At 44.5% G+C, this 26,661-nt stretch overlaps 1 protein-coding gene across 1 annotated transcript in view; it reads left to right on the forward strand.

Moving 5' to 3' along the window:
- The first annotated feature begins 4,215 nt into the window (after positions 1 to 4,215).
- Positions 4,216 to 26,661, forward strand: part of LOC118789489 (zinc finger protein 385B-like) — an 87,530-nt gene continuing 65,084 nt past the window's right edge. Inside the window, exon 1 of the mRNA XM_036545934.1 lies at positions 4,216 to 4,279. The gene's annotated coding sequence lies outside the window, so the exon portion shown is untranslated. The remainder of the gene's footprint in view (positions 4,280 to 26,661) is intronic.

Here is a 26,661-nt window from a genome sequence, read left to right on the forward strand (position 1 = left end):
TTTTTGCCCATGGGGATTTATTTGCCACATTGAAAAATGACACCTACAGCTCTGAAGGTAGAAACAACATATCTGTTTTTAGTTTTTGGAGGATGCTCTTTTTTAATGAGTCTGTTTATTAGTGGGTATAGTGTTGCGTAGTGTGAAGGAGCAGGACTCCAAACGTTATCTGCTTTGATTCCGCCATGGGGTTGTTGTGCCCTCAACCCAAATTGTTTCAACAACCGTCCAGCAGTATAAATGGATGATACATGAGCAAGGGTGTCTGCTAAAGATATAAATAATGTAATATTCACCTGTTCTATTTCAGCTTCTTCTGAAAGAGACATCGGATGTCCAGGAGGTTGGGGTGTTTGATATCTAATTTATTATCTGGGCTGAGTTGTTATCCCCCCTGAGTTCTGAGGGGCGATATCACTGGTGGTGTGAAACTGTTTGAGTTGTTTAACAGGAGCTCCTATATAGGGGTTTCTCTTTTGGGACCTCTTGTAGGAACTCTCCTCTACAATGGAGACTGACTACAGCAGAACAAAAGACAAAAAGGAAGAAGGAAATATGTTTTTCATAGCAATTCTTCGCCACGCTACATTGATTTTGCAATGAACTGTCTCGCCCAAAAAGAAAAAAAGAAAATCAAGTCTCTATTCTCGTACATCATTTTCATTGATCCCCTTGATTTCATCTCCGGAGACCTTGACAGTTTTCACAGTGACCTTGTTCATTTTTTTCAAGGTCGTTATCAGGCTGCGTCTGAACGTGCCGCGTCGACAGGAGGAAAAATGGGGTCTTCGGTGGGGTTGTGGGTAATGGAACATAAGGCCTCCCCCTATGGGAAAGGGAACTCTGGGAAATTACGGCAGATTGTTGTTTGAAAGCTGGCTGACAGAGGAGGAAAAGGGGGGGGGGGGGGGGGCAGCCTTCTTACTTCCAGCTGCGATCTCCACTGAAGCCAGCGAAGCAGAGTGACTTTAAAAAAAAAAACAGACTGCATAAATATTCTGCTCCAGTGGTTCTATCCCCTCAATATTTCATTGAATAATTTGATTTGATTTGGAGTATCTTGTCCTGCCAGCTTCATCCTCACTCTCAGCTGACGTGTTCCGCAAAACGCGAGACATGCAACACGGCTCATTTCGCCGGCTGAAAATTTGTTGTTGCGGATAAATTTGATGCATTATGCTTTAGAATAAACATGAATTATGAGCATCTTCTCTGGTAGGAGTAAGAGGAATAATATTGGTTTGAAGAGCCTTGTATGTTCTGCTGAGAGTACAACAGGCACATGGCCCAGCTCTCCATGTGAGAGATGTGTCAGGGAGTGTAAGCTACAGCGGGTGGTGGGAGAGGGAGCCAACAGCATTCAGATCTTCAAGGAGCACAGCAGTGCTTTTTGACCTCCTAGGCACCAAGCACCAGACACTCAGCATGGCCCCTATCCCCTGAGATAGCACGTCCATGCAAGTAGATTACCTCAGCAGCCGAGGGACTCCGACTGCTGTTGACTAATTGACTATTCTAAAAATAAGTCATATTCCATTAGACATTAGCTCTTCGGCGACTGACAAACAGATTTTGTTTGTACTCAACAACTCTTTTTTTATGTTTGATTTTGTATGTAAAGGTGGCTTTTTTTCATCTGATGAACAATACAGAAATCCTTCAAATATGTGTCACGTCATTTTGAAAACAATCCTGTGAGGAAAACGTTAAATATTTCATAAAGGGTTTTTTGTGGTCTCTTTATGTCACCTGACATTTCTGGTTGAGATGCGGTACAAGTTCTTCACAGGTACAAAGCACTGATGTGCTTGGGCTTGAGATGCACGGCCATATTGGGAACAGACTAGAAAGACACATGGGTGAGCCTGCTGCTCAGGTGGATCAGGTAGAGAGGCTTACCTGTGTTCTCTCGGAGATAACACCGCCCTTAACCCATATGATTCACATATATGGTGGTCTGAGGGGCCCTCATTCTGAAAGGCCAACTGCTGCTACAGCAGTCTTATGGCGGGCTAGGGGTTACAACTACAGCAGTTAATGTTAACCAGGATCCTTTCTTCAATTACTCTTTAGGCAAGCAAAAAGCAATTGGACCTAAGTAGAAGCAACATATACTAAGCAGCTGGGTGAGTATCTAAAACAGTGGCAAGAGAAATAGCCTGAATGTGTGGGGTTTTACACCAACTGCACACGGGAAAAGAATAATGAAGGTTGGCAACTGTAGGTATTAAGTCCTGTGCAGGGGCAGGCAAATCAAATGGCCCATGGTACTTTCAGTCCATGAGAGTTCCCTTTAATTTTGGAAAACTGTGGGAGTGAAGATTGCTACTTATCCCAGCTCAGTAAGGCATGATGAAACTACCGTTCTCTGATGGTGGAGACTGCCTGGCTCAGAGACCTCAGTGTTTAGGGTGTGAAATGGGGAGTGAGTGCTGAAGGAATAACTGTTAGTGGGGGGTGGGGGAGGGGGGGGGGGGGGGTTTAGGTCCTGTGTGTGTGTGGGGGGGGGGGGGGGGGTATACAATTCCTAATTGTTTAGATTTATTATCCATCACACTTGTGGTTTATAGATGGAATAATTGTTGGTGGGGTAATATGCATGGTTATGTTGGAGGGGTAATGGTACACTGATAATTTAAAGTGTGATAGATGATTAGTGTTAATCTTGCATGGCATCTGTGGTGATGTCTGCACTGTAATAATCCTTCTTAGGTTATTGTTTTTCTAATTGCATTGAACTGTTAATTGTAGAAGGCACTAGCTCTAAAGGGGTTCCCTGAAAGCAGACATTCACTGTACCATTTGCAAAAGCCAGCTATTATCCACCTCTTCATATCAGTAATTTGAAAATTCATCCCGTTCTCTTAACCTGTGGAGTATTAGTCAATGCCATATTTAATCATAGTTATTGAGTGTGTCTGTGTTAGCCTGTCATTGGTTGTCTGATGTTTATAAGTCTGTGTCTTCGTTACAGAAGGGGCTTCGCCCAATAGGTTTTGCCCAATAGGCTCTGATTGCCATTCGCTGGATGCCTTTTGCAATCAGAGCCACCGATAAAAAACCAAACTGAACTATGTTTTGAGATCATGTGTTTGTTTACAATTTGGGTTACATGTGTCCAGCAAAGTCAGCCACTTCGTGGGACGTTCTCAGACACCATTAGTGGGATTTGAAGTGCACCCCTGGTTAAACACAGAGCGATTTTGCACACTCCATTAATGTGTCAGTGAGGGGGTGTCAGGGAAAGTATATTCGGAGCACACAGATGAAGGCCACAGTCTGGGACTGGTGTCTCACCCTGATAATAATTACAAAAAAAAAGCTAAATATTGCATCACGACCGTGGCCTTTACTGAAGGGCAGCCCTGTATTTAAACTCTAAATCTGGCTTTTGTGGCTGAACATCACTATAACATCCTGATGCACGGAACAGACCTACAGCAGAGTTGAGTCTGCACAGAAAGTATGAACACACATCACTGACGGCTGACATGAGACACTGCTCCACTAGTGACTATTCAGTTGGAATAAAAAGGAATAATAATAAAACAGATAATAAATTCAAAAATACATTTGATATTTTATTTGTAAAATACAGCAGAGGTCTTTCAATAGCACAACAGTAACACACGCAGGGCAGCAAAGTCTGTGGTCACAGCAGAGCTGGTGATTGAGCGTTCAGTATCTGTTGAGATGTATTTTGCGGTTTAGGAGGATGTTATAGAAATCACACAGAGAAATGCCCTACTTTTCCGTCAACACCCCCCTCCCCAGACCCCCCCCCCCCCTCTCCTTTCTAGTCAGGGCCCCCACCCCCACTCATCTGTGACCCTCTAAACACAAACACACACAAACACACACACACACACACACCTGTGTGTGTGCGCAAAGATGAAAATAAACCCAGCTGAACTGAATCTGTTCCTAAGCGTATGTAATTCATACTGTAACACGTGCTGCTTAATTCATTACAGCTAAACCTGGGGCGGGAAAGAAAGGAACTTAAACGCAGCATTGCATAATGCCTCATTCACGGCGAATTGGCGTGACGGAGTTTGATCTGTGCGCCGCGATGATGAGAAAGTAGGACATGCGTGCGCTCAGGTAGCGCTGGCCCTCAAGGCCCCGGGATGAGCATGCGTGGAGAGATCCGAGGCTAAGCGCAACGCAACGCATCATTGTCAAACACTCCGAGCGCCAGAGCGAAGACGGCCGAGGACCTGCTACTTGCGGAACAAACTCCCTTTAACTTTTACCGGTTACGGCATTTTCGCGGCAGGTAAGGGAATGTCAATGATGTTGAGAGGCTTCAAATAACCTAAACAACCGAACCTGATTTGTCACTCTCACGGCCGTCAAACGGAGTTGTATATTGCTGACAGCATGTGAGACTACCGCACACTGACCGTCGCGTTCTGGCTATATTGTAGGACGTTCAGTTGAATGAGTACTTGTTTACAGATAGTCCGGTTAACTGTTGTAAACGCGAGCTTAGAGAATGTATACCCATGCGTACATTTTTGAATAGATAACATAGCAAAATGTTTGTGGTTTAATTCTGCCAAGTATATGAATGCAAAGAAAACTTTAAAACGGCGCCTTTATTCTTGTTTTTGATTAGCCTTCATTCGTATACACAGAATATAAACGGATTTCACGGAAGTTTTGTTAATTGTGTTTGGAGTGTGTTCTAAAAACGTTTATCTACTCCATGTATGGAATTCTTTGTGCGTGCAACCTGTATCTCGTGCGAGCTCTTCATCGTTCTTGCAAATGATGCACGTGCTACAAAGTGCCACATTTTAACAGCGACCGGCGTGTGTGTGTTGCATGTCGTATATACCTGCTCTGTGAAAGATTTTATTCTGAGATATCTGACGGATCTAAACTGTACATATAATCACACAGATAGTTCGTACCGAGTCATATTTAAACTGAATATATCTTCTTTATGAGGCATGATGGTACTTTGCGGATCAGCCAGGTTCATAGAATCTCCGCAAACCAGTTTTCAGAAATCTATATTCACGAGTGTTAAGCAACCATTAGTGCTTTATTTACATGTCCACGTATCAAAGTGACAGCGTTTAAGTGCGTCCTTTCGAAACCCCATCAATCCATGAAGATGAACTTGGAAGCATGTTTATTTGTAATCCTCTTTGGTCCTACGGCTGTAACAGACACAGCGCGGTACGTATTATAGATACGAATCAAGATAAATTGACCGAACATTAAAAGCACTCCCGTTTCGTAATCTTACGTGGATGCAATACGATTGTCTCGTGTATTCCTGTTTTTTTCATTGGGCTCAGTCGAGTTTGTTTATTTTAGTAACTGGACATTTTGACTGCATGCTTCGTTTCCTGGGTAAGTCTCTGAAACGCGCAATACTTTGGCAAAGTATCTGAACGAATTAAAATGCATTTGTGATCCTATTTAAGAATCAGAACGCAGAAATTGATGCAATGTCACGCACTCCAGAGAGTAACAAAACTGAATAATTCAGCATTATTCCGGAACAAAAGAAAAAGAAACCGCGTCCCACCTGATACGTGTTCCACCAGGTTTAGTACAGATCGAGATGTTTCTCGCTGTACAACAATATGTCTCAACGGATATAAGTGAGGCAAAAACAGCGCTTTTGATGACCTTGCGTGGAACACGTTACAAAACACCTAAATCCTCTCTCGTATGGTGTTGATTTTTAATGAATATTACTATTACTTTCTGCTTTTCCAGGAGAGTAAGCAGACCTGCGGACAGGTGCAAGGCTCAGAAATATTTGTCAGTGTGGGGATCTTAGTGTCATTCTGTCGCGCTGTCATTGACGCTCCGTCCACGCGCTTGCTTAAGTGTGCATTTTTTAGAGTCCTGCCAAATCAGCACAGAATGCGGATTCATTCATCAAACTCCGAGTCGCTTGTCAGAATTATATTCAGGCCACTGAAAAACCAGTGATGACATAAATATATGTTTTTGTAGATATTGTTTGTTTTTTGCTTCTTAAAAGGGAGTGAGAAAACGAAGCGCTGGAATCACCCAGGGCACGGTTGACGCCGTGCTCCTTGTCATTAAGCGCAAGATCCAATCCTCTTACTGGGGCACTGTAGGACTATTGCATGCTTCTCCGTTTCTAGTTCTTAATAACTCGTGTGCGTCGCCGATTGGGATTTAAGTGTGGTGATATGTAATGAACTTGACCCCTAAGCTCGAAGAATGTGGGTCGGCGCTTGGCATCATCTCCTCTGTGTAAACAGCAAAAGAACCGCTTCAGCCGTTTTTAAAATGACAGTAACTCTCGTATGACAAGGCTTTGAAGTGCATTATATTTAAGAGGCACATAACGTGTTACCTTCCGCTCTCCTTCGTTTTCTCTCTTGACCAGTTCACCAGAATTTGAAATCCGCTTCATTTCACTGGCCGAGTCTATTGAAAAAGAGAATGCGTTCTAAATAAACGGACCTGGTGAGGTAAAGGTATATAATAAGACAAAATTACTTAGGATGTCTATCCCGTTGTACTTTTGGAACGTCTGATTCGTGGACTTGCAGTCATACTGCATCCAACATATTAAACAACAGCTTTTGATTGGAGTTCTGTGTCGGGTGCTTGTTAGATGAAGTAATTAATTGCTCATTATAACTACGTTTTTAAAGTATTTTCCAGGAAGAGCTTGGTAGCTCAGTCTACACTTGTTATTCTCTCTTTTAAGACTGAACTGGCCAGTGCAAGTCACTGCTGTGATAGCTAAGATGCAAAATCCCTGTAGAAATTACATCCTTAAATTTAATCCTCATTTAAATTAAGCTATTGACACAGAATTGCTATATTGGACCCAGTAGTATGTATTATATTTTTCTAATACTATAATGCCTCGTTAATGTGTAGGCTACATACAGGGATACCTTTAGTGCCTCTAATCAAAACTGCGTCTCTCATTGATATGGCAGAGAATCTCTTTGCAAGAAGCACCGCCTGCTAGGTTGTAAAGGACCGTTTCTCCTAATGAGTGCGTTCTGTCCTGTAATTGAATGGAACCATGTATTCAGGGTGGTGACGCACTCAGGACAGCAGATCCGGCATCACAGCGGACTGCTGGACCGAGGTGCAAGGGCAGCACGGTCCGGGACACGGAGGGTGTGGTGCTCCACCTGGCCGCGGTCCAGGGCTCTTGGCAGGTGAAAACCAGGCAGGCTGCCGTTTCACGGGCTCTAATTTACAAGAGCGAAGGCCCATAATGATGCCTTTTATTAGTGGGAGGGAAGACAGCCGGGTGTTGAATTTGTAGCGCAAGCACCAAAATAAACACAGTGATTACTGGCGTGTGTTTGAGTTGGACCACATTCGGGGTACAGTGGATGTCTTCTGCCTTGTGTGCAAGGGGCTGAAAGACTAGCAGATTTTACTGCACTACTGCATGTGAAATCATAGTGGTGGCTGTTGTGAGCTTGATTTTCTAAGATGATTTTTCATTTCAGCCAGAGGAAGAATCACTTTACGTTGGTTGCTAGAGACCAGTACCTTGATACCCCTCAGTACCTAAACAGTCCTGAGGCCTGGTCCTGCGTTCCAAGTGGGCAACTTAGTGGTTCCTATCCTCAGGAATTAGGAATTTGTGTAAAATCTGTCTTGCCGGCTGTACTGTAGCTAAAAAAACCTTTGGTTCAGGGCTGGATTCCTCCTCCCACTCGTTGTCACAGTGACATTGGATGCCTGTCTTTTTAGATGTTATTTAATTAGAACTCTCTACTGCCAGATAGAATTGTGCTTCTTTTACTGTAATCGGAACATGGAGGGAGGCCCATGCCAAGGTTTCTGAAATTATTATAGAGTAGTATAATTAACTTAATTCATGACTTCATTAACTGTTGGTGTCTCTATCTGTAGTTTGGTATAGTATACACCGGTCACTTGGTCCATCACATTGTCCATTGGAGATGCAGGTCGCTCGGGGTAGGGGAATCTTTTATTCCATGTTTTCAATCTCTATAAAGGTCAATTACAATTAACATTATTAATCATGAAAAAAAAAAGAAATTAGGAATATTCATGAATTTGTTTGCTTTTTGGGATATTTTGGGAGGGTAAATTTTAAAATTCTATGATAAAGTGCCAGAGCCAACATTTGTGGTCATTGGATTCAGAATAAAACAACTTGGTGTCTCTTTTAAGTCAAATATGCACTATGAAAGTGCATAGAGTGCATTATATGGTTAGAGTCAAATGATGTAAATGAATTATTCTAATAACATAATCCAGTAGGTTACTTACACATCATTGGTTATTGACCTTTTAATGAAGAGTCAAGGACATCCAGTTCATCAAAGGTGCTTCGTAGAGATTAACTGTCCTCATCATCATCGCTGCTATTTCTGTGGTTCATACCAGTGCTGTAACGGGCCAGTGTGTTATTTGCTTTCTCAGGTAGGAGTGAGGTAATGATGTGCAGAAACAGCATTATAGGAAGAGTCAGAGTGTGAAAAGTACAGCTTCAGCCAGACTAGGTGTGCTGGAGCCTGGCTGTGAATTGAGCTGCCCAGGCACACTCCACTGAGAGAGGCTGCTTCAGCATCCTGCCCACCTCCCACTGCCATTACCGCTGGTTAGCAAGGGACTCAGGTCTGCATTTCCCCACATAAAAAAGAGAAAGTCAACTGTTCTGTCCGAATTGAGCAACAGTGCGCTCACAGGGAAAAAGGACTCAAACCAGCAGTCGTCTCTTAGAATGCAGTCTGTAAAGCGATTACTGTGTTTCACACAAATTGTATGTGCTTGTAGGAGAAAGAAAATATAACAGTGTAGATTTTTAAGATAATGTTGTTTTCACCTGTTGTGGAGTAATGGCCATGTCTGTTTATTTTTCTGGAACACTGCCTGAGGCTTTGTGCATACGGTATCATGCAGCTGAATTATCTGTGCAGAGTGCAGCTCTTTTCTCCTGCTGGAGAATGGAACCGGGTTTAGTTGAACTCAGTGTTCTGTAAGGCTGGCAGCTGGCGTATGGCAAAGGTGTGACCGATGGGAACTTAGAACATTACTTCTATGAAGGATTGCATTTTAACGAGTATGAAATTGGAAATTAATTACACTCTCGTAAGATATCCATGACATATCAGTGGCATCTTAATGAATCATTGCAAGTATTATTAAAGAGATTCCATGTCACATGCCACACTTTTTTCCCCTCATAGAAAAAAATTACATACAGCATTAAGATCAGAGTACCTTTACTGAACATCTTCAGAGAAGTCTTGGGGCTATAAAAATTTAATATTATTCCAGCCAACAAAATGTTGTATCAGGGCCTTTCTCTTTATAATGATAATGAAGACACTAATGACTCACATCCAGGTCTCTGTGTCTCCTTGTCCTTCAGGCATATATGTGTGCATACACGATTTAATGACTTTCAATATCCTGTTGTTTGATTGGCTCAGAATCCAAAAATTATTTGTGTATTTTATTGAGCTTGATGTAATGTGAACCGAATTTATTTTTCACCAAAGACTGCTGTGATTTAAAACTGCTGTTCTTAAACTTTAAACCTTAAATTTAAATTGTGACCTGCCGTTGACCTTCAGGATGAAACGTTGGTGCCAGTGGTTCCTGCAGGTTTCACAAAGCGTGCATATCCAGGTGTTGTTCTGTAGCAGTGAGTTGTCTGCTTAGGTGAGCGTTAATTAGACTCATTCTGTCTGCTGTGATTTATGGTTCTCCTGCTGTTATGTGAAAGTGATCAATGTGTTGATGAGGCAGAAAGACTGCCTTTGCCTGCACCTGTAATTTTAGTTTTTTGTTTTTTTTTTTTTTTTTGGGAGGACACGATTAATCGCCTGTGAACTGACAGGTAGGGATCGATGGTGCTGCCGGTTTGCTTCGTCTGCAGAATCAGGCACACGCAAGTGAAACATTCAGAAGTTTTCGTTAATCACAGCAGGAGTTCTGAATTCTAGATTATTTACATTGTGCTGTGAATAAAGGTAAGCTCGTCCAGGAAGACCGTAACTCACTGATACTGTTGGTAACCATAATCGTTAAAGGAATTCCTACCATGTAGGCTCATATACCTGCATGTCTTCCTACGTCTGCCTTGGAATCACCATCTTTGTCCTGGCGGAGCTTAGAGAACAGGAATAAATAGGTCCCTGTCCAGCATGTCTCTGTGGAGTTAAAGCAAATGATACCTGCGGTTGGGGGAGCTCGGATATTGGGACGGTCAGCCAGATCCGGTAATTAGCAGGAAGGAGGAGGCTTGAAGGTAGAGGAAAAGGGAAGAGGTCTTATAATGGGTCATGAATCATTCCTTCAGCGGCCGCTCCTGACAGGACAGGGGCTATTTCTGGGGGGGAAGCAAAAAAAAAAAAGAAGAAAGAGCCCATCTGGAGGTAAGGTCTCCTGAAATTGTTTGATGGAGACGCGGCTGTGTTTGAATATTTCATCCGCGCTCCATTTGTGCGTGAGTAGGCCCCCTCTGTGAGTTTCACGGCTCCGTGTGGAACGGAGGGCGGAGCCAGAGAAAGCTGTGTGACAGCACCCTGTGAGTTCGCCTCCAGCGGGTTCATCCCAGGTCGTCCCCAGCATTCAGGCTCAGTGATTCACTCGTCTGACATCCATTTAAATGTTTTTTTATTCAGTTTTTATTTTGGGGGGGGGGGGGGGGGGGGGGGGTGCCGGGGTGTCCTCTTTTAACTGTTTGAAAAGTGCTCGCTCTTCTTCAGCATCCAGGAAGACACAGGGAACCTAGTGTCCCCTATTCCTGTTCCGACCACATGGATACTGTTTTAGATGTAAAGGTCACATGACACAATCACATGCTCACAGTGCAGTGTAGCAAGGTCATTGCGGGGGGGGGGGGGGAGGGATATCTGCACATCGAAGAGCAGCAATGCACTTTCAAGAGGCACTCCGGCGAAGTCAGTTACATCATTTTTCTCTGCCGCACTGAAGACCTTTATATAACATAAATAGATTCTGTGTGTCATTTTTTTTTTTTTTTTGGAAAAGGACGTTCAAGTATGTAAAACAGCACTTCCCCAGGCTGGGTTCTGGCCAGTTCATCAAGCTAAGGTCACACTGCACGGCGACTGAGACCGTGCCAGCATGCTGGTGTTTCCGGACAGTCATGTGGGAGACTCGGCACACGTCAGAGGACAGGAATGCCCGTGCTGATGGCACAGCAGGTGAACGGAGGAGTGTGGCTTGGCTTGGCTACCCGCTTCTGTGCAGCAGCCCCTACCCCCACCCCCACCCCGATGCCAGGGTGTGAGCCACACCCTGCCCCCGTTCCTTTTTGTGGACTGGTTTGGGAAAAGTGGCAGGCTAGTTACGCTCCCTGTAGCAGTAACGGTTGAGCCGAATCCAACCGGGGGGTCGGGGGGTTCAACTTTGGACACCCCCCCCCACCAGTACCACCACAGTTTATCAACCATCAGAAACAGATCAGGCCAACTGTAAACAGACATTGGGCCAAAGTGGCTCATTTGGAGAGAGGAAGACTGGAAATGTGTATGAGAATATGTTATTTACTCCCTTGTAAATAACTCTTGTGTAGAAACTTCCAAGCGCTTTGGCAATGCCTACATTAAGAGACCTTATGCCACGTCAGTACAGAGAGTAAACATTCAAAAGGAGGCTGTTCTCTCAGGTAAATGTGGCAAGGTATCTCTCTAAGTCGCTCTGGGTAAGAGTGTCTGCTAAATGATGTAATGTAATGTAATGTAATCTCACAGCTTGCCTTTTTGACAAGGTGTTGGAAGGAGTAGCTCTGTCATTTTGACCAGTTAATGGAGATTGTGTCTGTTTTCTCTGAACTGCAGTGATTCTGATTTCTCTGTATGTGAAGCCCTTCTGAAAGTCAGCATGTTGAGCCTCAGAATGTTCAGTCTGTGTTCCGTCTGTTCAGAATGTCCAAGTGCGTTCAGTCTCTGCTTGTAGTGTCTGGAGCCTCAGCATGTAACCTCAGTTTGTGGAGCTCCAGTGTTTCAAGTCTGAATGGTGTAAGAGTCTCAGCAAATTCAGTCACTGTGAGCAGTATCAGTACGTAGCCCCGGTAAGTTGCCTCAGAATGTAACATCGCAGCTTGCAGAGTCTCAGCATGTAGAATTTCGGTGTGGAGTCTCAACTTGTGGAGTCTGAGTTTATAGAGTGCCTGCTGAACGACAGACTGCGTCTGTCAGACTCAGTATTTAGAGAATCTCAGTACATAAACGCAGTACGTAAGCTTGTGGAGTCTCAGCTTGTGGAGGCTGAGTTTATAGAGTGTCTGCATGCAGACTCAGTATTTAGAGAATCTCAGTACATAAACGCAGTACGTAAGCTTGTGGAGTCTCAGCTTGTGGAGGCTGAGTTTATAGAGTGTCTGCATGCAGACTCAGTATTTAGAGAATCTCAGTACATAAACGCAGTACGTAAGCTTGTGGAGTCTCAGCTTGTGGAGGCTGAGTTTATAGAGTGTCTGCATGCAGACTCAGTATATAGAGAATCTCAGTACGTAAGCTTGTTGAGGCTCAGATGTCGTAAGTCCTTTCACCTGCTAGATGTGCTTTCCCAGCTTCGGCGCACAGCTTTTTCGCCGTGTTTAAGTGTAAATCAGTCTGAGGAGCTTCCCCCTGTGTCACTGCAGCTACCGAAAGGAACAGAGGAGTCATGAGCGTTTCCTCTCATCCAGTGATTCATTAGCCGTATTTGCTGAGACGCAAAGCGAACAATATTCTGACGGGTTATTGGAAAAGTTGGTTTCTTTGCCAAAGTCATCCTCATGTCAGACTCGCTAAGTGATCATTTCCTGAATTGGGCATGAGGTGGGTGTTTGTTTTTGCCTCAGGCAGTGGGTGTGTTCTGTGTCTGTGGTCACTGAGAAGCACCACTGTCTGTGCGATACATCTCCTCTCATCTCTGCTGGGCGAGAGGTCCAGGCCAGCAGCCTGTCTGGAGTTGGTTAAGGCGGGGGCCAGACATCGGATGACCAGTTGTGGGGAGTGGGGTAATGCCTTCACGTTGATGAAATCATGGGCGTGGGGGTGGAAATGAGATTCTCTTCTCCGCCAAGAGCGACATTCAGTACAAATGTAAGTGTGTGACTCACCAGGCGCTGGATCGTTTGGTGCAGCATAGCTGTTCCGGAACTTTTCCCACCATTTACTACAGAACGGACCTGGCAAAATTTTTGACGTCTGTTTATGACCCTTTAGCGGCTAAAGTTTAGCCCTCTCCTGTACTGGTTCCTCAGTTGTGTATGAGTAACTTGGTCTTATTTTCAAAACCATGCAACCTTTTGACGGATGTTTTTTCCCATCATTTCTTTCCTTAGACCCTTTGGAATGTGTAGATGGATATGTTGTGCTCCAGGAGTCAGGCCACTTTCGTGAGAGACGAACCTGAGGCAAATTTATCAAGTTAGACACAATTTTGGATTCTAAGCTTGCCTCACAGTACTTTTAACAGTGTGATAGGAAGGAATTAAGTGAAGATTAGCTCAACAGCTAAATTTAAAAGAAAACCATGAAAAAATATATGAATGAGCTGTCAGGTATGCCGTTATATTACCTTGAATTATTGACATTTAGCAGGCACTCTTATCTAGAGTGACTTACATAGGTTACAATTTTTACAAGTTATCCACTTATACACCTGGATATTTACTGAGGCAATTCAGGGTTAAGTACCTTGCCCAGAGGTTCTTGGTTAAGAGTCCTGCTCCTTACCACTATGCTACACTGCCGTTGTGCATAGATAGGTAATGCCAACACCCCCACCCCGCCTAGGTAAAAACAGAAAAAAATCCCATTGGTTACATGGTTTTGACCCAGAATGTAGGAGATTTATTTTGTTCTGACTTGTTTTGTTCTATTATGTTATAGCCTTTTAATATTCATAATTATTCAATTATTCTATCTTTATAGAGTGCCTCACAGATTGTCACATGGCACTTCACAGTGTGTGTTTTCCAGAGGGAATTAGAAAAATGAAGAAAAAAAAAAACATTTAAGCCAGTAAAGCTAATAAAAGGTTCTCTGACACCTGAGTTAAATTCCAAGTGGTGACAGTGGGATACTAAGGAGAAAAATAATTAGCGTTTTAGCACTCTAAATATAAGCATGTGAGACAGATGAAAGAAAATAAGTGTATGTGTATAATATTAATATATTTGTATATATGCATAAATGTAATCCACATATATGTATACATGTAATATTTTGTACAAAATAATATATTTATACATATATAAAATATATGCATAAAAATGATACATCTGTGACATACTTAGATCTGGAGTACCTTGGTGTCCAAAAAGACTAAGGAGCAAGCCGATTGAAACAATGCTTAAACTACAATCTGAGTGAGGCCGTTTGAAGCACTGTCAACTGAACAAGCTAACCCAAACTCTAACTGCTATCGTGATAGCCTCCCGACTGGACACTGTATCTCCTTAGACTGTGGCCTGTAGACCTGCAGGCGGCTTACAGCGATGAGGAAAGAGGCCGGTCCTGGAGCTGCCCACTGGTTTACAAATGAAGCAGGTCAGATTATGAACTGTTGTTTCAGCTGGATCACATCAAAGCGAAAGCACTGAAAACATAATGACAGAGATGAATGTGTCATGTGCTACTCAATTACATCTGTGTGTGTGTGGTTTCAGTGGAATTTCTTGTTGAGTCTGACTTGGACCATAGAAAAATGGCATGTGTTCTCTTCATAGACCAGTGGTGTTGTTAGGTCCGATCATTCGGGGCTATAGCCCCGAATATTTTAAGCCTAGCCCCAAATGTTTTCACCCTGAAAAAGGAGGTGTTTATAGCAAAACAACAGACAGACTGAGCGGAACTTGACTTGCAGCGTCCGGACGTGTGATAATATTAATTTATTATAAAGGTAGATATAACCTCCCCAACCTACCGATGCCAATCTCCCTTAAAAAAAAAAGACAAGCCCCAGGCAAACTTGACTTAGCCCCTGATCTTTTCAATAGCTAAAAACGGCCCTGTCATAGACACTCAGAATATATATAGATACAGCAGGTACTCTACAACAGGTGTTCTCTGTGATGAAAAAGAGCAGGAGTCATAAAAGTTATTTGCAGTGGGTACGTATAGCTGCAATGCCCAAAAGGAAGAAGTGGAAATAAACCAAGGCCATAACTGAAATATCATTAAAAGGCTGCCAGTCGAAGTGGAATTGAGTTATGTGTAGATTTATTCATTAAATGTGATATTAGCAGAAACGCTCGCTGGCAAGGGACGCGATGTGCAGATGTGTGGAGTGATGGTTTGGCTCCGTGACAAGTTTGCGAAACATTACTGAGTGTCTGTACTTCCAGAACTGACACCACAGTGTGGGAATGGAAACTCCCTCTGGCAGCTCTCAGCACCGAGCAAGAGGCTGGCAGAACATCTTCTCATCTCCCAGTCAGAACTGAGAATACTGGGAGCCCTGCCTTAGCGGACATTCCCTTGATACTGGTCGTCCTCCAGTTAGTGGTCATTCTCTGGTCAGTAATTACCAACAGGTAATCTATCACAGACATCTATTACAAAATGTTTTATGCTAAGTACACAATCTCTGCCATGTGTCAACTGTAAATGGAAAACTCATGACAGTAGTGAGAGAAATTAGTTTTTTTCTCAACAGTTGATGCTCTGCAGCTCTGTATTATTCTCGCAGTTTCCGGGCAGATGTCCCTGACAGCTCAGTTAATCCTCTTGCCCTTTGACCTGGAAGCATAAGCTGCCCTCTTACACAAGTGTTCTGTGAGGCTTCAGACTGTCTCTGGAAATGCAAAGGATGCACAGGTAGTTTGTGCCGAATGTTTTAATGACTGTTATGGTGGCAGTGGCGTGTCATGGGTAGGGATAATGGCTTTTTTAATGCAATTAACACTCTCTGCAGGAGTTCTGACCCTTTGTTCTGGTCTTTCTATCCTGCCTCCCTTCCAGGTAGGTGTTAGTATCTGGCGTAACGTTACCCGGTATAAAAAGTTCCATTAGTCGAAGAGCATCCCTGTTAATCATTCATGGACCGTCTCTGGATAAAAGGGAAGCGTTGTTATCGAAGCTGGTTCACCGCCGTTGCTCGCTGCTCGAATTTCGGGTGGACACTGACATCTAGGAAAATCATTTCTCTTGGAAATCACAGCCATTTACATCCGGATCTCGTCTGATGTCACTGTTTTCAGCCCAGAATGATTAAGTTCATTACACTTTGCTCACATTTGGAATGGCAGTAGGTAGTTTCGTGTTTAACTGAACATGTCCTGATTGTGATGTCATTGTAGCATCAGAGGACATGTAAATTCTTATGTGAAAACAGCCCCCAGCTCCTGCAGCTTTCCTTTTGTGTTCACCCAAGCAAACCCCTTCGGTTATGTCACAGCTACCAAACATGCATGTCTGTGACTCGGCCTTCCACTGCAAGCTCACTGGACATTAGGGACCGGGTGCTTAAAGATTATCTGCCCACTGAGTGCGCCAGTCATTTAGATTAAGAGTAATCTGATTGCATGGAGGTACAAATTATAGCACAAAGGACTGTGCAAGTGGGTTAACAGCCTGGCGTTCGGAGTGCCATCTCTGAAATGATTGGTCCATGATGGATTACTACCCCAGAGATAATTATGAGGTCAAAGCCTAATCCTCAATGCGTAACAGCTGCACAGATAAACATGTCCTTTTTTTCATTCAGTGTTATGATATATAAAATAATTTCTACCATGTAATTCTTTTTTTCATTTTTCCATGAAGCATTATGATAATTTGCTCTTGCAATATAATCCGTTTGGTTTTTCTGTACACAAATATCAGTGATATTACAGGATGCCACATAACACCAGTTGGTTATCCTCATGTTGACCTCAGAGGGTGTTATTGAATAAATAAAGTGCTGTTTTGAAACAGCTCCTGGCTCTCTGTCTACAGAATTTTCCACTCTGCAAGTGCTCTGAATTTTTAGTACAGCAGCAGTGTGGTAGTAGTGGTTAAGGAGTTCATCTTATGGCCTAAAGGCTGCAGCTTTAATTCCCTGCAGTGCCAATGTACCCAAGTATAAGTGTAAGTATAAGTCTAAGTGTAAGTATAACATCACATTACATTAAATAATTGTCATTATTGTCATTTATATTGTGTAAATGACAATTTTGGAATGGAATGGAAGTGTAAGAAGTATAAGTATAAGTATAACCCACAATGCTTTAGTAAGTATCCAGCTGAAGAACTGTATAACATGTAAAAATGTAATCTGCATGATTTGCTGTGGGTAAAGGTGCCTGCTATGAAAATATGTACCGTAATGAAGTGTATCTCTGGTGCAGTAGAGGCCTGAAAATATGCATTATTTGTTTTTGCTTTTTCTTGAGATCTCATTATCTTTGTCTCAACCGAAGTCGAGTCATGTAGGTCCAGCGTCTCAGTGGCCTGCCTTAACCCCCATCATACTTCCCTTCCCTGCATGCTGTGTCATCCTGATCTCATTACCATGAAACTCCCTCTGAAAAACTCAGTTTAACCTTTATGTAATGTAGCCCGACTTCAGACTTTAATCTAACTCTAGCTCCTATCACCAAAAAACCCCCGCTGTCTCGGTGTGGAAATAACTGAGCAGCTTATGTGCCAGGAAGCAGCCTTTGTTTCTCCTTTACCTCACGCATTGTTGGTGGAACCAGACCAGATTAATTAAGCTGTTCTCCAGCAAGGTCAATCCAACCTTAACAGGTCTCGCCAAAGGAGGGCCTGATTTCAGCGCCGCGCTGCTTCCTGACGCAGTTATTCAGGGAACAGCCTCCCTCTTGGCCCGTGCCACCGCCATCTGAGGTGTTCTTCTGTTCCCGGGGATCTTTCATCGGCCGCTCGACCGAGCCCATTTCCACCCCCTGTCTGCGTGTAAAATCTGTCCCGCGTCAGACGTGCTGTGCTATCTGCGCACATCGTGGGGCTTGGGGGTGACGTCTTCTCCGCCCCCCCCCCCCCCCCCCCCCCCCCCCCCAACTCTCCCCGCCCTCAAAGCTACCCCTCACGCACTCTGCCGGCGTGACAGGTACCCTCTGTTACATAATGACCGGGGCCCTTTGTGACTTTTGAAAATATCCAGGCGAGCGGAGCGATGCTTGAAAGGCAAATGTGAATGTTTTTTTCTTTTTTTTTTTTTTAAGAGCGTTCTTGAATGGAGCACTCCTGAGTGCATGGTAACTGATGCATTCAGAGGCTGTCCATTACAGAAATGCCTCTGCTCCTGGTATCCTGCGTTAGCGTCCCCTTTGATCTGTAATGATGTCATGTTCCGCTGTGGTCTGGCGAAGCAGGTGTTCGTGCGACCGACGCTCTCACCTCCACCTCTGACAGTGGCCAGGTGGCAGATGGGCAAGGTTAGAGTGCAGAGTACCCCCCTTCCCAACACCTTCACCCCCCCCCCCCCCCCCCCCCCCGGCCCCCCCTTCCCACAGATCCCACAGAGATTGCTAAATTAAACATTTGAAGAAACAGCCACTGTTTTGGCACTGTCCCCTCGTAGTACCCCCCCCCCCCCAGCTCCCCTCCTGTGTTCTAAAACATCATTCTTCTCCCATCAGCCCCCCAACTCCCCCCAACGGCGACACACAACCTGGAGCTATGGCTCTCCATCATCCCCCCTCCCAGAAGCAGCTCGGATATATAGCTGTGTTTAGTCTCTGGACGGACGCCTTTGTCCAAGGTGACTTTCCTGCACTGGGAACAGAGCATGCTGCACATATATATCAGTGCACAGCGCGGCCGGCTCAGTGCCAGCACAAGGGCGTTCGTAGTGATAAAGACACTGTTCTTCCAGGTGAGCTTCTAGATGGACGTGTCCTCTTATGTAGACCATTCAACAGCAGAATTTGAGATATGCATGATACAGAGGAAGAGTCTGATACTGTTGGAAGCACAGTGATTTCCGACTGTACATGCGGTGATTTTTTTCTGTACTTATGCATAACATCACCCTTGCACCCACACTGCATACAGATGTAGCCACAGGGCACATGTGGTTCAGCTTTGATGTCCATCGCTGAAAAAGACCTTTGTCATCACCATCTGTTCTCATCGCCATCTTACAGTAATTTATCTCTCTAGAGAAGCCCAGCCTGAATCCTGATGCTTTCAGGAGAGATTTGGACTGGTTTGTGGTCATTTGGATGCTTCAGTGCTGGCAGGGGTAGATGGAAGAGATGCTTACATGTACTGCATGTTTCAGATAATGGAGTGAATTAAGCAAGACAAGTCAGTAGGTGGCGCTGCTGTGAGCGTTAGCCTGCTGATAAACACATTCATATCTATGAATCTTGGGTTAAGAGGGTTCCGTCTACTCCAGAATGTCCCATCCTGCGTGCAAAAGACTGAATCGCCAATGTCTTTGAAGTCTCTTAAAGCAGTGTTTCTCAAACCTCTCCTGGAGTACCCCCTGCCCTATTTGTTTTAGATCTCTCCCTGCTCCAGCACAGCTGATTCAAATGATCAACTCGTTATGAACTCCTGAAGCTGCTTAATACCAAACTGATCATTTGAATCAGCTGTGTTGGAGCAGGGAGAGATCTAAACCATGCAGGGCAGGGGGTCCTCCAGGAGAGGGTTGAGAAACACTGTCTTAAAGGATACCTTCCATGGGCATTACAGCACCAGAACTGGTGAACATGACTTTCAAGGTAATGCTGTGGGGAAAATGACATTTGAGGGTGACTGCTTTTTTCCCCTCTCACAGGGTCTGCCGTTTTACAGAGTTATTCCTGACTTACATCCCATTAAAAAACTTCAAAACCTCCACTGCTAATTTCACTCAGCACTTGGTAATTGAGCCCGCGGTGAGAGTGGTTGAGCGGGTGGAGGATGTGACAGGAGGGAGATGGATGGCTGTAGTACGTCCACTTCTCTTCTCTTTGCTCGCTGTATCTCCCCTCTCCTTAAGCTCTCCTCCGCGCAGTCTATTTGTGTGGGCTCTCTCCTCTTTGGTTCCACCTCTAAAAGAGTGCAGTCGAAAGGCTGGCCTGCCATGCCTACCTGCTGGCACTACCTGCTACATCCTTGTGCTGTAGACATCAAACGGGTTCAGCAGATTTTGTCTCCTTGGCTTCCCTAACTCTTCCTCTTTAAGCCACTTCTCTCTTAAGCCACTGTTTAAGGAAAGCAGTACTTTTCAAGTCACTCCTTACAGCACGCAGCTTTGGTTGTCTTTTAGATGACAAATCTCAGTTGTTCATATTTTCCAGGAGTTACCCAGTGGTGTTATGCATGCACTCCGTTCTGTGAAAAATTACTTGGGTGACAGGAAGTTGATGTTTTAGTGAGTGTAACGAATGTGGCATTCTTTCTGAACTTGTCCGCCCACAAAGGCCCACCAAACCACCCAAAAATGTTATTTCGTTCAGGAACCCGCCAAGGTAAGCGCTGGCAGGCTCGGCTTTACGTGAGGCGGAGCTAAATACACAAGCTGTACTAAAGCATTCGCTGTTTTTCCAGTTTCTTTACGGAGTATAGGAAATGATTCAAGAACTCTGGACACCTTTGGAGACTGCCCAGCCCTAGGACATTGAGTCATGATTCTTTTTTTTTTTTTTTTTTTTTACTGAGGAGCACAACACAGTGAGAAGCAATAACACTTTTCTTGTGAAAGTTTTAAGACTGAGGTATATAGGGCTGACTAATACATTACAAAGTCTTTACGTTTGAAATCATATAATTGATTAAAACAAGCATTATTAGGTACTGCTCCGACAAAACTTTCTTTGGCATGTTGCCCAGTGTGCTAGCTTCATTCTGTTTGGCGATATGGTCCCCCTTCTTGAAATCTAATTGAAAGGGATGCTCCTATATTCTGCTTCAGGTGTGTAGTTTGAAACTGCTTTGTGCTATTGGGAGGGCAGGGACCATAATGAGTTGTGACAGTATCACAGTGTACAAAAGTCAGTAGAGGAAATGGGAGATTATTAGGAGGTGCAACCGTGTAATCGAACGGATTTCTGCTCTTTGCCTTCTCTGCTGCCTCGTTTAGGAAGCAGGCAGCATGTTAATTTAGACTCCCCTAGTGTGCCTGCATCACGGATCTTATTGAAATCCTCTTCTGGCCCAAACTGTGCTGTACAGAATATACCCTCTTTCCTCTCCTGTTAATGTTCTCTGAGACCTCTTTTTCCTCTCCTTCAGCAGAACTTTCCGGGCCATCCATTTCTGCATAAACCAAAGAGGTGCGGGTTTTTTCTGTTTGCCTTAGCTTGGAAAAAAAAAATGGAAACTTTGTCCAGTTTCTCTGAAATAATACGCAGAGCCACACTCCAATGTCCTTCACCTGCTCTTTGGAAGGTCACCTTAACAGACTTACTGTACCTGGAACGGGCAGTAACAGTAACATTGTACTGTGCTGTATCGAGTGTTTAGACACAAGTAAGGCAATCAGGTTAATTTATATTTGGTCTGTTGGTCTATAAAGAGCGTGCTTTAGATGCTCAGAGGTGTTCAGATAAACCATGTCATTAGGCTTGTCATTAATATGTGGTTAGTATTACCATATATTAAATAAATGCATGCAAGAATGTAAAAAATGAAAATAAACAGAAAGATAAATTGTTGCTTTCACACTATTGTTGATTTTGGCGGTGGTTCAAAAATGTTCCACATTTATAAAAATGAGCAACGTATGGTGATATTTCTCAGGTTGAAAGCTTACCACTTTGGCTGTGCACAGAATCTTTTCTCCCTGATAAAAGGCTCTCACGAGCCTTTGTGTTACTTTGCAGTACCAAACACGCTGGTTTCATTCATTCGGTACATGCTCTCAGTCTAATTTGCACTCTTTCCTCACATCTTTCCTGCCAAAAAACAGGACCCCCGGCATTTTCCCTGTCAGCTGCATTTCACAGCACTCTGAGAAGACAACAAAAAGTAAAAGTTTGTATAAAAAAGGGTGTTTTTGAAAATAGTACGCCAGCGCATACAGACCAGCATGTCTGTCCCTGGTGAATTGGGCGTTTGAAGAGACCTCACCGCGACGGGAACAGAAGCGAGTGCAAGGACACGCGTACAGCCGTGCGCCTGTGCAGCGCACAGCTGGAGAGCCGCGGCTTATTAATAGCGGCAAAACCCTCCCCTGCCTTTGGCAAGCCGGTGCGCCTCCCGTGGAAGACATCTGGAATCAGTTTAACAAGTCAAATTCTCCGGTTCCCCCGGAAACCGGGCGGAGGAGACAACTGGCAAATCTGCCACACACGCACCAAGTGAGCTGTACCCCGTCCCCCACAGGTGTTACCACACTGAGCATGCCGGAGCGCCAGTAGATTATCATATTGGAATAAATGAAATAATAAAGTACTTTTTATAAATGTTGTAAGCATTTCAGGGGTTTGGTTTCTGCTGCCCAAGCTGCTGAAAGCCTTTTGGAGCTCAGGACCTGCATGAGTCACACTTTGTTTCAATATTACATGCACTTCAGATCTCTGTCTGGATGCGTTGTTTTCCCAGACAGCAAGTAATGAGCCCTGTTTGGAATTCCTGTGATTCCACCATTGTGACACGGGTCATTTCCTGTGGCCCAGCTGTTTGGCTGTTTCTATTGTGATGATGTATTCAGTGAGGGACAAGTGTGCTGGATTGTAGCCTGATATCTAATGAGGGCAGCATGGTTCTCAAAAAAAAAAAATCAAGGTCATCACTGCAGACACTGAAGATCCCATGGTACTTATTGCAAAGGGTAGAGGGTCCCCCCCCCCCCGCCCCCCCGGTTGTCCTAACCTAAGTCAGGCCAAGTCTCCCAGTCAGGCCACATAAATCATCCACAGTTATGATTGGTTAATTAAACTCCTCCCATTCAACATCATCCAATATGTGGTGAGCATGCCGATGGGGAAAGACCCCTAAAAAGATCACAATATCACACTGTACTTATGGTTTCCTCCTCTGCCACAGCTCTCTCATTCTCTCAAGATCACTCTCACCCTCTCACTTGGGCAGTGAGAGGGTGAGAGTTGGGCAGTTGAGGCAGAAATATTTTTAAATTTTTTTTATTCTACACACCCTGACAGACTTTCATTCTGCTCAGGTGTTCTGGCCCCCTTTCTCACACAGAGAGTGGGGTGACGTCTTTGACAGGAGTGTACCACACGAAAATTTGGCAGACACCCATGAGCCTGATCTCCACATTCTGTCCTCACTCCAGCAGCAGGTTCGAGGAGGGCCGCAAGTGCCCCTTTTGCCCATCGGCATTCCCCGGCGAGCTGTGGCAGGGAGTCGCAAACCCGTCCCGCTCTGGTGGCTGAATGATTAAACCATCACTGTCCTGGCACGGGAGTTCCCCAATCGACCGTGCGCAGTCCCTGAGCGAGGGTCCGGGATGACCTCGGATCACTGCTCATCCTTCCCTACGAGGACAGTGAGCGGCTGTAGTGACCAACCCCCCCCGCCCCCGCCCGCCCCCCCCCCCCGCCGCCTCGGGAGGCTGCCTGGCACCATCAAAGCCTGACAGTTTTCATCTCCTGTTTGTGTTAGGCTGTAATCGCCTGACCTTTAAATGATGCAGGCAATTTGCGGGCAAATTAGTACTGTGGGGAGCAGGGAAAGCTTTATTATTAACGTCAAGGGAAAACAAGAGGTATGAGAGCAGCATGCTGAGTACCAGCGCGTGTGGATGAGGAACAACGCGAGGGTGTAGAGGCTGATTTTCTGAGAGATTTCACCATCATAATTGCAATGTCAAACAGATGTCAACTAACTGGGGAAGACAGTCTATGGATTTACCCTGGCACAACGCTAAAAACTGCAATAAGCTTTCGACCCTTTGTTGAAATACAAAAATAAATTTTATTATCAGATCAAGTGGTAATACTCCCGCAATTAAGGTCAGATACGTAACGAAATGAGCAAGGTTCTGAAATGAGCTCTCCAGGACACAGACTGTTCAAATCCAGCCTATTAACCTAGAATTCGAAACATAAAAGTCAAAGACCAGCGTGAAATCATATTTTTGGCTGACATTGCAATATTTAAAGCAAACTATTGAGTCTGATTGACTATTGAGTTGATTGAGTTATTGCAGCTATGCTGTGTCTCCCGAAATTGTTGGGTTGTTTCTTGTTGTCCTGAAGGTAAGGCTGTTTTCTGCGTTCACATTGTAGAGATGCTTTATGTAGTTACTGCCGTCCCTTTGTCTGTTAGTGTACAAGACATCCCGGGTCACCCTCTTTTCACAGTGAGGTCCTTCTTGTGTGCTGTCAGGCACAATGCAGGGTTTCAGGAGATGGTCCGGGCGGCCTTGAGGGGAACAATGGAAGCACTCTGCCTCGAAGTAGCAGAGATGTGAAAAGAAAACCGCTGGAAAAAGTGTACGGATCACGCTCGGTGCACACGGCGAGTACGAAATGGGCTGTGTTGTTTGCACTTTATTTTGGCGAGCCTGGTGCCAAACATCGCACAGAAACGCCACGCAGCCACCGGAGGCTGGGAAGTGCTGGTTTTGTATCTCCTGCGCGCACCCGTGGGTTCGGACCCTTTGATTTTTTTTTTTTCGTCGATTGGCTCGTCAGCCTCAGCCCAATTCCCTGCCGTGTCTCCTCCCTGCCTCGGGCGTTGGCGGTTAATGGAGTGTGTGTCAGGCGGTATCTGGCCCAGTTTCACTGACTGCAGGCTCACCATAGTTCACTGTGCCACCGTTCCGTTGGTAAGATGTACTGACTGCCTGAAGAACCAACGGATTCAGGGATTCTGATTGGTCAGTGATGTGTGCGTGAGTAAATTGTTCATGTGACCTAGATGACAGAATTGATGAAATGGTCGTTCTTTTTTCCCCAGAGGTACAGAACTGGAATGATTTATAGTCACCAAGGTCTTTGCACAAAATAAAATTTAAATGCCTGAGAAATAGCTTAAAGAACATCAAACTTGCTGAAAACAGCACTTTGCTTTTCTTCTATTGTTTTTAATTATTGTTATTAATTTTTCTTGACTTCTTTTTTCTTTCTTTTTATTTATTGTGACTGGGGTCATATATTTTTTTGCATTGAAATATTTTATTTGAATTATTTTACCTTCCCCAAGGAACATATATGCAAACTGTGATCTTTTAGCTAATTCAAGTGCAGTACATTAATGTTTATGTTTAAATGTTAAGCATCATTGATGCTGAATGAAGGAAATGATAGAATGGAGGCAGGTGGTGTGATTGGAGCTGCACTTGTCCGGTGTAGTAAAGTAAAGGGCATTTTGTCATTTCAGCAGCGCAGAGGGCGTTTTGTTCACCCCGGCAGAACTAGGGCAAATCTGGGGCTGAATTATTTACCGTAATTTTGGCTACGGGGAAGGTTTTAGATGGTCAACAAAGGCTTTGAATTGGTCATCCCAAGATTAACTGTAGGTTTTTATTTACCTTCAATTTAAAGGTTAATCACAAATGTCTAAATGATTGCCCGACCCATGATTGATCAAAAGGTGGTCTATGATTCTCTGAGCAATGTGCTAAAGTGTTGTTTCTGCTGATCCTGCAGGGTTTCTGAACGCAGAGGAATGGGTCTGGGGAGTGAGGCTGGGGGGAAGTTTGTGGAAGTGCATCGTGTGGGATTAGATCCAGCAGCTGACTACAGAGATTATAGAGTCTGTCAGTCGGATTAGAGCACAGCTCTCCGTACTCTCCTCACAACCTTCTTTCATACCAGAGTCACTCGAGGGGGCTGAATGCCAAAGCCATTTGATTGGCTCTTTGGTGCAGATATCAAGAGTCACTTTGTACATTACTTGTGTAAAAATGTATAGATTTTACTTGCAGTCACATGGCAAAGATGTTTTCTTGAAAAAATGCGGATTCTTTTGAGATCTTATGTTTTGTATGTTTTCTTAAGCTTTACCATATGTGTAAGCAGTATGTGGAATTTTCAGTTAATTTCCAGCTCCAAAGCTTCACACAACTGGGCCTGTGTCTCACACTGGCTTTCAAATTAGCGGTCGCACCGTGGTGCTTGGCATTTCCTGATGTATATGAGACTTCCGCGCATAGACACATTCAGAGTCCGTGAAATGAAACATTTCATCCCATTACAGCTGCTTAACAGCTGCTCTGTTCCAGGGAAACTTACATTTTATCCATTCATAGATGTGATCCATCTATATTTATCCTGGATAGTTACTGAGGCAGTCTGAGTTAAGCACCTTGTGCAAAGGTACAACAGGAGCGGCCTACCTGGGAATCAAAGCAGCAGCCTTTGGGTTACAAGCTTGCTCCTTTCTGACCATCTCATCCATCAATGATATAAGATGTAAGCTAAATAAAACTGCTGCCATAACACTAGCAGTCTTTGTTCTCTGTGTGGTGATGAAGTGCATCATGCTGTGGGGGGGTGTGCCTCGCAGGTAGGGACCAGCCAATCGGATGCCTTTTGACCTCATCTGTGCTGCCTGATCTCATTACGTTATATTACGTTACATTACATGGTGTAATGCTCCTCACGAGGGGAGCAGGTGGGCACAGGAGGTCAGTGAGCAGTTCCTCGCCCGGCTCCGGGAGCACCAGCGGAAAGGCCTCTGGCTCCACCGGGGTGGACAGGCTGCTCTTCTCCGGGGCAGAGCTGTACTGAAGCGGTCGATGTAAACACCAGCTCACTCAGTCAGGCAGCTTGGGACATCTCGCCGGTGCCCTTCCGGTCATGCTGAATGTGTCCACGGTCGGCAGGGAAGGGTTTTCCAA

The sequence above is a fragment of the Megalops cyprinoides genome, chromosome 14, assembly GCF_013368585.1.
Source record: "Megalops cyprinoides isolate fMegCyp1 chromosome 14, fMegCyp1.pri, whole genome shotgun sequence".
In the NCBI taxonomy this organism is placed as follows: Eukaryota; Metazoa; Chordata; class Actinopteri; order Elopiformes; family Megalopidae; genus Megalops; species Megalops cyprinoides.